At 43.8% G+C, this 9,535-nt stretch overlaps 1 long non-coding RNA gene across 1 annotated transcript; it reads right to left on the bottom strand.

The window, feature by feature from the left end:
• Positions 1–1,942: 1,942 nt before the first annotated feature.
• Positions 1,943–4,803, bottom strand: LOC136578780 (uncharacterized). Its single transcript, XR_010786659.1, has 2 exons — positions 4,740–4,803; positions 1,943–2,276 (listed from the first exon to the last, which is right to left on the bottom strand). It is a non-coding gene; the product is annotated as an uncharacterized lncRNA (long non-coding RNA).
• Positions 4,804–9,535: the final 4,732 nt, after the last annotated feature.

Genomic DNA, 9,535 nt, shown 5'->3' with positions numbered 1-9,535 from the left:
ACAGAGAGGTTTTGACATAGCAGGGAAATTATTACTACGGCAGTTGAATAAGGATTGCAACAGAAGCATGAGGAGAGAGTGCAGAGGTGAATCATGGCTATTAGAATTCTCAATGGCGGTCTGGCCCAGAGAGAAGAAAGCTGAATATAGATGACTCCAGAAAGAGACAAAATCAATATCATCACTGGAGGTAACTGCACTGTAATCACTATCACTAGTAGAGCTGGTATTGGAGAACATTACATAGTAACTGTATTATTTAGAAGTATACTAGAGCTCAGTCGTTGTATCTAAGCCCACCATGTTATAAAGGTTAATTTATAAATTTATTTAAGGGGGTCCAGTCTTGTATTAATATTATGAACTTGATTATAGTACTATGAGCTTAGTTTTGGTGGTGTATTTGCGTTATGACCTTAATTCAGTACTGTATTTATATAATGAACTTGGTTATGCTACTGTATGTATGTAGTTAGCTTGGTTCTGGTACTGATTTATGAGCTTGGTTTTGGTATTGCATTTATGTAATAATCTTGGTTCTGGTGCTGTATTTATAACATTGACTTGTTTCTAGTGCTATATGTATGTACAGAGCTTAGTCTTGCACTGTATTTCTAAATAGGTAAAGGGTGGAAGGGCACAGTGGAACTGGCTACTCATAGCCAATCTATGCCCCCCATGGTTGCCAATGGCTATGCAATTTTACCAGTAATTTGTCTGGCCATGGTTTGGCTGGGTGCAGAATACAACACTAAGGCTAACTTAATACTGGTGAAGGCGATTTGAGGCCGTGAATCACAGTCCCATATCGCGCTCCCCACTATGTGAATTCCCTGAGACTATGAGGCATTTTCATGTCAAACCAGCCTCATATCACTCCGACAAAGAAGCAATCCTCCTGCTGCGGCTGTCAGCTGCAGCTGTCTGGAATCCCAAAGTTTCTACCATTGTTTTCAATAGGAGACCTCGCGATGCTGCCACTGGCCAAATTGAAACCAATGGGTCCAGCGATGCGGGAGCATGCAGAAAGATAGAACAGATAGATACGATCTGTTTCCCACATCGCAGTGCCATGCAGGAAAACATCGCCTATGTGCATGACTCCTTTCAAAAGAATGGGTTCATATTTGTGCGAGATTTGTGCATCTCGCAACGAACAAATCTCACGCAATTGTGACACCCATGTGAAGGCAGCCTAATGGTATATATAGTGGATTTTCTGCAGATTTTGCACAGTGTTTTCATTAAACACGCTAACAAGTGGGCTGTGTGAGTGCGGCCTGAAGGTGTAGGCTGATAGTTGAATAGCAGTTGAATAAACAATCACCTGCTGAGTGATCATTATGGCCATACAAGCACACATGTTTTAAGCCCAGATTGACCATTATCATTGTTCAAAACTAGCCATACATTGTCAATGACACCGGGCGCAAGACAACTGATCTTTCACTGTTCTATCATACCCTTTGGACATAATGTTATATATAGGGTGGGCTGCACCTTCAAAAGACGTAAAAAGCAAAAAGGCTTTTTTCATCATATCCTTACAACCAAGCTCTTAGCTTCCATTTTTCATTTCTTCATTGGGTTTGCTCCCCCTTTTTTTTCTCCTATTTTTCTTCACTGTGCTATGATGAAATGATGATTTGTGGTGACTATTGAGCTGAAATTTTGAACATTGACAGCTTATTTCCAGACAATGATGTCTGTCAATGGTTGGTTAAGATTCCAGTTTGTTGTAAAATTTTGCATGACGAAGAATGATGCAATGATATAAAATGTAGACTTTTAGGCCACCAAGAGGTAAGAATGAGAAGGGGAAGAATAGCCATATAGAGGGAACTATTAGGAAACAGAAGAGTACAGTAAAGCCTGTACCAATGAGTGACATTTCTGTCATTTTTGTATTCTCTTCTAGCATATACAGACTTTGCCATACAAATAATGGGATAATGCATCTTTAATACACAAGAGGTGTTCTTTACCTCTCCTTGGTAGCTACAGTAGACATGCAATAAACATAGTGAGATGGGTCAAGGACGAGGCCTTTCTGTGTTGTATGGTACATCATGAGCGGATCTGTCCTCCCCTCCTTTCTCCCTTTTTCTCCTTCAAATCAAGTCCACCATCTGCTGTGACAAGTGTTCTCATTCACCTTTTCCTTCTTATCAGTTCTTGTGCAGGGAAGTGCTCTGGAGGCTGACAGCCTAATCTGGTTGCTGATACTGCATTTCTGTATTCATCTCTCTGCCCCTCGGGCGGCTGCTGAGTCCATTCTTTTATCAGGAAGAGAAAGCGAACAAAAAGAAAAGTGCATTCAGGAAAGAAAGCAAAAGGAAAGCATCATCACTCGCTCTTTTGCTCTTCTTTTAAAGGAGGTGACCCTATTATTTTCCAGTATGTTGAAGCTACCTGTTATTATTAGATGATCTTGTCTTTTTATTATCTGCAGGGGAGTCTCTGTCCTTGGTTGTCTCTGCTTTTTACAGCAAGCAGGATGAAACTAATTGGAAGGAACTGAAGCTTAGGCTGGATTCACCGTATTTGTGCACGCAAAATCTGTGCGCAATATGCAGTGAATAGAACCCATTGATTTCAGTGGGCTTGTTCACAAGTGAGTATCTTTCGTGCACAATTACGTCATACAAAAAAAAATTGCAACATGCTCTATTTGCCTGTGCATTTGGGGCATGTAATTCAACAATTACAGAACATGTGAATACAATTTTATGTAGCATTCTCTATCTATCTTTTTACCTATCTGCATTTAATTAAATATTGAAGATACTTAAACACTACAACCAGTTAATATAAGGAATAAAAAACGCAACACCGATTTGCAAAAACAGCGCAAATGTGCATACACCTATGTAAATCTGGCCTAACAATCTTAATAAAGTGTTCAGTAATCAACAAGTACATGAAATCAACAAATACAGAACATGTGAATACAATTTTATGTAACATTGTCTATCTATCTATCTAATATCTATCTATCAATGATCTATCTATCTCTCTATCTCATATCTATCTATCTATCTATCTCTCATATCTATCTATCTATCTATCTATCTATCTATCTATCTATCTCTCATATCTATCTATCTATCTATCTATCTATCTATCTCATATCTATCTATCTGTTTGTCTCATATCTATCTATTGTAGGAGCAAGAATCACCTGTAGGGGGCCTCTAAATGCAGTTACCGAGTTTGGTTTAGTTATCCTGCACCTATAAGGCTATGGCTACACAGGTTAAATTTCCCCTCCTTTACAAGCTTGGTATCCGTTGAGGTCTATGGGGCATGAGGCCTTGAGGTCTATGTAGACCTGCTGCTGGTCTGTGAGAGACCCGAAAGCACGGAGCGGACAGGCGGTAGTCGGCTCCTCGCTTGTCGCCTGTTGGGGCGACGTCACGTTCCTGGAAGGTCCGCTGGAAGAAGCGGCATGCGTTGCTGTTATGTTTAAAATGCTGATGCTGTGTGCGCTGTGACCTACAACAGTGCGAAGTTGCATAGGATATGCTGGACTCTATGTGAATGCTGAAGACGTTTGATGTGCTATCCTAAAATAAACACTGGAGGAACCAACATTTGGACTTTACCTTGTGTTTCTGGACACCATTGCGGTGCTGCCACCCTTGAGCAGGGGAAAGTAAGCAAGAGATCCCGGGCAAGTAACCCCAACTTGCAACTCTATCTTTCTATCTAACTCATCTATCTATCTCCTATCTATCTATCTGTCTTTTTACCTATCTACATTTAATTAAATATTGAAGATGCTTAAACGCTACAACTAGTTAATATAAGCATCAGTAAACACTAAACAAGGATTTCACTTAGTTTGCTTCTGGGGATGAACTACCTGAAAGACCGGATCTTCTGCTCTAAACATAGACCGAGCTATGGCAGCACAAATTAAATAAGACTAAATTAGCCCCAGGCTTTTATGCCAAACTGCATTGTGAACTCTGGCTTCTCAGAAATGTTGCATAGTATATTAGGATATGGAATCCACAAGGAAATGTGTAAATAAATAAATATGTGAGCTCTATTTGTAAAACACTGTTAAAATGTCCAGAGTTGCTGACTTTCAGGGAGCATGGATACAGAAGATTGCTTATAAATAATCTTGCAAAAGGATGTTACATAGTTGCAATATTAGAAAGGTTGGAAAAAGACACATATTCATCAAGTTCAACTTTACTCAATCCATTATACATCATTATTTGCTGAATTCATTATAACCCTCAATGTCACATGTCATTGGGGAAGCATTTAGCCATTATTTAAATGCCGTAATAATGTCTGTCATTATTACCACTTGGGTTACGGCATTCCATAGTTTGACTTAGGCTGCCTGTGCATGGGCATTGCGGTGTCCCGCGGCTGATCTCCGCCACCCGGGAGCAGGAGCCTGCAGACGGATCTCCATGGTCAGCCTATCTGACAGATAGGCTGACCGCGGAGAATCGCGGCAATTCGCAGCATGCTGTGATTTGCTGTCCGCGAGCAGAGAATCGTTATGATTATCCGCTCATAGACAGGGGGGCTGCGCTTTTCATAGCTATGGAAAGCGTGCATTGCGTTCCCCGTGGCCGGATTATCACTGCGGGAAACGCAATACAAAAACGCCCGTGGACAGGCAGCCTTACTTTCACATCTGTGCTAGGGCTTGAGGTGATTAACATTGCTTGGCTCTGTCCCCAAGTGGTGGCATAACAAAAACCCATACTCACCTTTCCAGGTCACTTTACCCCTCCCTTTCCACTGGTTACTGGTCCTCCGTTGCTCTCTACTTCCTGCTGCAGTGATGACGTCAGTGACACCAGGGACATGCGACCACTGCAGGCAATTACCAGCTAACACTGGCCGGTAATTAGCTGCGTGGTCATGTTCCATTGTTAGAACGTCATTACTGCTGCAACAGGAAAGAACAAGGTGAAATGAGTACGGCTTTTTAAAAATTTTTCCTCTACTTTGAGATGCTTTCAAAAGAATTGTTCTGTCTAGCTGACCCCAAATAAGTGAATAGCTCCCCCTAACGGTAGATGCAGATGGATTTTTGGTCGGCTGAAAATGGCTGAAAATTGCATGAACAAGAGGCAGAAGTGACTAAGTCACAGCTTTATCTCCCGTTTATATGCCTGTTCAGACGGCGCAGGTGCGGAAAGTATACGCCGAGCCTGGAATATCGTCGAGCGGGAAGGGGGAGAGAGTTTAGCTCCGCTAAACTCCCGCCCCTTACTGGCTGTCAGCAAAGAGGGGGAGCGGGACGGGGCGGGAGATAGTGTGCTAATCTCCCACCCCGTTCCCAACCCTCCCTTTGCCAACAGCTGGCAAAGGGTGGAGAAGGGGAGGGAAGGAGTATCGAGTTTAGCAGAGCCTCTGCTAAATTCCCTCACACCTCCCTTTTTCGGCAGCTCTCATAGGAGTCTATGGGTCCGACCGCCATATTCCGGCCGGAAGATTGTTCCAGAACTATCTTTTACGTCCGGCGAAAAAACGGCTATATTTTGCGGCCGACCATTTTTACGCACCCAAAAATCGGCCATCTGAACTGATGCATTGGAATCCAATTGATCAGATGGTCACGTATATCGGTCAACCGTGAAAACGCAGCTGATATACGCTCGTGTGAATAAGCCCCAAACAAGGTATTTAAAGCTGCGTATCAGAAAAATCTGCAGCATTTTGGACCTAAAAATTCCATGATGCTAAAAGCGGTGATGAGCCGCCTACATCCTGTAGGGAAAGGGAGAATTCGTGAATTCTCCCATCCAATTACCTGCCGGAATCCTTGAGACTTTCAGAGTTTGCAGTTAGGAGCAGTGATAAATAGTAATAGCTGAGATATTTGTATTTAATTGTATCTCGTTTCTGGTTTAATTACATGAGAATCTTATCATTATCATCTATACAAGTGTAATTTAGATTAAACTATTCTCAGACTCAGACATACAGAGACATAAGACTCATTTTTATTGCTCAACAGATTGTCACATATCCCTAAAGGGACCTTTCACACAGGACGGAATCACATTGTAAGACCCATCCAATTCCACAGTTGTAGAATTCCACACCAAAACCTGCAGGTTTCACTGCAGATTTTGATGTAGAATTGCGGCAGGTTTTAAGCCGTTTTTAATTCCTCATCAAAATCCGCAGGTAGGCTGCAGGTAGCTTGCACTGCGTCGCGTGGCCTATTCTGTTCTATGTTAAAGATCCCTAAGGCTGCTCTCATGACATGCTGCTTTTCACCGCAATTAGCGCGGTGTCCCCGAGCACCACTCTAATCACGGTACAACGCTACCACTCCTTTCAATAGTGATTTTCAAGCTATGTCTGTTCTATTTTTCTGCGTTTTTGCCTGTTTTAACGCACCTCATCACAATGATGGGGTACATTAAAAAGCACTGCTAAATGCTGTACCATGTGTTCAAAAGCACCACTCGAAATCACGGTAAAATGCTGCAGTTTCGAACAGCGTTTATCTGGACGCATGTGTGAGAGTGGCCTCAGGGACCTTTCACAGCTGTGGAATATTTTTGCAAGACGCATCTAAAGACACAAAAAATTCTGCTCCAAAATCTGTATGTGTGCATTGAAGTCAATGGAGCAGAAATCTACAGCAGTAGCTTAGGCCTCTTTCATACGAGCGTGAAAATCACGCCAAAGTTACGAGCGCAAAAAAATTGAGGTTAAGGCTTTATTCACTAGAGCGTATATACGCTGCTATGTAGGTTTATTTTCCCAGCTGGACAATATATGTGACCATCTGAGGCATTGGTTTCCAATCCATTGGTTCACATGGACGAATATGTGGTGCGTAAAAACGTCACACTGTAAAAAATAGGACATACGCGACCGAAATCCGCACCTGCTATTATATGCTGGTTAAAAAGATTGTTCTGGTTCTATCTTTTGACGAACATACGTCGGCGGCTCCCATAGACTCCTATGGGAGCTGGAGGAAAAAAGGGATGGGGAGGCAGTTTTGTAGCGTCCAACGCAGGGAAAAGCTTGCAGGTGCCTCTTTTTAGACATTTGAAGTCATCCCGAGGATTTATGCCGAGCGAGGTATTTCCAGGCTGCGACGTATTTTTTTGCTAAAACATCACACCCAGCCGTTTGAATGGACTAGAATGTGAATGTAGCGTATATTGGATAGCCGTGAGAATGGGAATGATATACGCTCGTGTGAATTTCTCCACAGCAGGGAGAAAGAGGGGGAGATGATGAAGGGAGTCCCCAGGGAACCCCCTTCATCGTTGGGGACTCCCCTGCAGAGGAGAATGAGGAATTACCCTAGATGGAACCAACGTTTTGTCCCGCTCATCTAACCCAACCCCTTTCTCCACTATGGGGGATTCATTCCTTCTCCCCTGGAATACATCTAGTTCCACTGCTGGAGAATTTCTCTGTCCCTGTGGAGATTGGGATAGAGGATTTCCCCATAGTGGGGAGAGAGAGAGGGTGGAGCTAGAGGGGTTCTCCCAGGGATTTCCCCATAGCAAGGGAAAAGAGGGTGGGACTAGAGGACTTCCCTCTAGCTCCACCCTCTTTCCCCCTGCTCTCGGGGAAACCTTGTAGCTCTCCCCCCCCCCTTTTTCCCCACTAAGGAATTCCCTTTTTTTCCCCTGCAGGGGAATTCCGGTATTGTGCTGAGATGAAGGGAGAACCCAGTAATGAAGAGGGTTTCCCGAGGACTCCTTTCATCTCGCTCTGTCTCTCCCCATTACAGGGGAATTCCTGCAGCTCAGCTGCTGAGGAAATCCTCCATCCCCACTGAAATGAAGGGAGTCTCCGGCAATGAAGGAAAGCCCTATAAGGGCTATAGTAGGCTGTCTACTAGTGTATGCTCGACAAAGAGCACATATTCTTTTAACCCTACTTACTCAGGAGTCTCTGGTAAGAATTCCAGAGCTAAGTTACTGCAGTAGTTGTAGACCCTTCAGACTATCATTTGTTCCCAACTATTAGGCTGGGTTCTCCCTGGGCGGATTCCGGGCGGAAATCTCGCAGCTTGTCCGCAGCGAAAAAACACGTGATTTCCGTTGGGAATCTGCTGCTTCAAAACCTGCGGCACTTAGCCATGGGTTTTGAAGCAGCCTGGCCACACACTCTTCCACTTAAGCCGGCGTTCCCATAGAGGAGAGCGCGGCTGCAACAGAAGAAAAAAAAATGAACATGCTGGGTCTGGCGAATTCGCAGCGCAGCACCGGCTTCTGCCGGCTTTGCGCGGCGGATTTGCCGTCCCGTGTAGATGAGATTTCTTAGAAATTTTGTCCATATGGCTGGCTAACCCCTGGATTAGCAGCCGCAGGCGGATTAGCCATGGTGAAATTCCAGACAGAATTTCCGCAGCAAATCTGCCCAGTGTGAACCCAGCCTTAGAGTAAACAACAATTCTGGTATTCACATATTAGTAGTAAATGTTCTTTGGATTAACAACTTATCGTCCACCAAGTGGGTGACACTTTTTTGACATACATGTGCTTTTTGTCTGTTGTTTCTTTTGCTATAGAGGAGCCTATAGGAAAACACCAGAAGAAACATCTCAACCAGAGCATACTATGATTTTGAAAAAACACCATGCACTCAATAAACTAACCAAAAGTTAGGGAAATAAAGAACAAAAAAATGCAGTTTGTAATGCATTTCATAATTCCATAATGACCTACAGCTAACATCTGGACATGGCATTTTTTGCCACAAAAGCTAGAAAGAATGCCAATGTGAAAACTGAAAAAACACAGCATTTGTGAAAAAAAACCTGTCTTAAGATGGATTCCAGCTAATGACTTTAAGAACAACTCCATGAGAAGTGATGTCACAGCAACAACTGTTCTCTTCTATCATTCTGTATATGGCTCTAGAGCACTGACAGCTAGAACATATGTAACTGACACACGTGAATGTATACCGCTGTGCCGATTGCTTTAATATTGCCCAATTTCTGAAATACTTCTACTCATAAAGACCAAAGGGATCACTGCAGCTGTTAACCTCTTAACGCTACAGGATGTACAGTTGCGTCCTGCAGCTTCGGGGTACATATGGAGGGGGATCGCGGGTCTATTCTGCTCCATACAACGCAGGTGTTGGCTGTTTCGTAGAGTTGACACCCACCCGCAACAGCTCCAATAAGCAGTGCTGCTGACCTGAGCTGTTAACCCTTTAAGTACCGTAGTCAATTCTGACAGCAGTAAATGCCCCGATCAATGTTCAGGGGTCCCGCACTGCCCCTCACAAGGGCTGCCATTGCAGATTACCTATCAAAGCCTTGTCTGTAGTGTGCCTTAAAGGGGTTGTCCCGCGCCGAAATGGGTTGTTTTTTTTTTCAAACCCCCCCCCGTTCGGCGCGAGACAACCCCGATGCAGGGACTGAAAAAAAGAACAGCACAGAGCTTACCTGAATCCCGGCGCTCCGGTGACTTCTATACTTACCGGTGAAGATGGCCGCCGGGATCCTCTACCTCCGTGGACTGCAGCTCTTCTGTGCGGTCCATTGCCGATTCCAGCCTCCTGATTG

The sequence above is a fragment of the Eleutherodactylus coqui genome, chromosome 9 (assembly GCF_035609145.1).
Source record: "Eleutherodactylus coqui strain aEleCoq1 chromosome 9, aEleCoq1.hap1, whole genome shotgun sequence".
Lineage (NCBI taxonomy): Eukaryota > Metazoa > Chordata > Amphibia > Anura > Eleutherodactylidae > Eleutherodactylus > Eleutherodactylus coqui.
The sequence above is the reverse complement of the archived record's forward strand: the minus strand, read 5'-3'. Positions and strand labels throughout refer to the sequence as shown.